General features: G+C 45.6%; 1 protein-coding gene and 1 long non-coding RNA gene across 2 annotated transcripts in view; one reads left to right on the forward strand and one right to left on the reverse strand.

The window, feature by feature from the left end:
* The window catches only part of LOC107708949 (calphotin), a 24,289-nt gene that overhangs the window by 18,514 nt on the left and 5,178 nt on the right, over window positions 1-597 (reverse strand). The window lies entirely within an intron of this gene.
* The window catches only part of LOC107708959 (uncharacterized), an 8,311-nt gene that overhangs the window by 3,527 nt on the left and 4,187 nt on the right, over window positions 1-597 (forward strand). The gene's annotated exons all lie outside the window — the stretch shown is intronic.

Below are 597 nucleotides of genomic sequence, written 5' to 3' on the forward strand. Positions count from 1 at the left end.
GGCACAACTTCTGCAGAAACTACTACCCTGGGCACAACTTCTGCAGAAACTAGTACCCTTGGAATCACTTCTGTAGAAACTGCTACCCTGGGCACAAATTCTGCAGAAACTACTACCCTTGGAATCACTTCTGTAGAATCTACCACTCTGGGCACCACTTCTGCAGAAACTAGTACCCTTGGAACCTTTTCTGTAGAAACTACTACCCTGGAAACCACTTCTGCAGGACCCACTTCTGCAGAAACTACTAGTCTGGGCAAAACGTCTGTAGAAACTTCTACCTTTAGCACCACTTCTGTAGAAATTACTACCCTAGGCACCTCTTCTGTAGAAACTACCTCTGCAGAAATTACTACCCTTGGCACCACTTCTGTAGAAGCTACCATGGAAACCACTTCTGCAGAAACTACTACCTTTGGCACAACTTCTGCAGAAATTACTACCCTTGGCACGACTTCTGTAGAAACTAGCTCTGCAGAAATTACTACCCTTGGCACGACTTCTGTAGAAACTACCTCTGCAGAAATTACTACCCTTGGCACCACTTCTGTAGAAACTACCATGGAAACCACTTCTGCAGGACCCACTTCTGCAGAA

The sequence above is a fragment of the Sinocyclocheilus rhinocerous genome, unplaced genomic scaffold (genome assembly GCF_001515625.1).
Source record: "Sinocyclocheilus rhinocerous isolate Xijiao unplaced genomic scaffold, SAMN03320098_v1.1 scaffold24, whole genome shotgun sequence".
NCBI lineage: Eukaryota > Metazoa > Chordata > Actinopteri > Cypriniformes > Cyprinidae > Sinocyclocheilus > Sinocyclocheilus rhinocerous.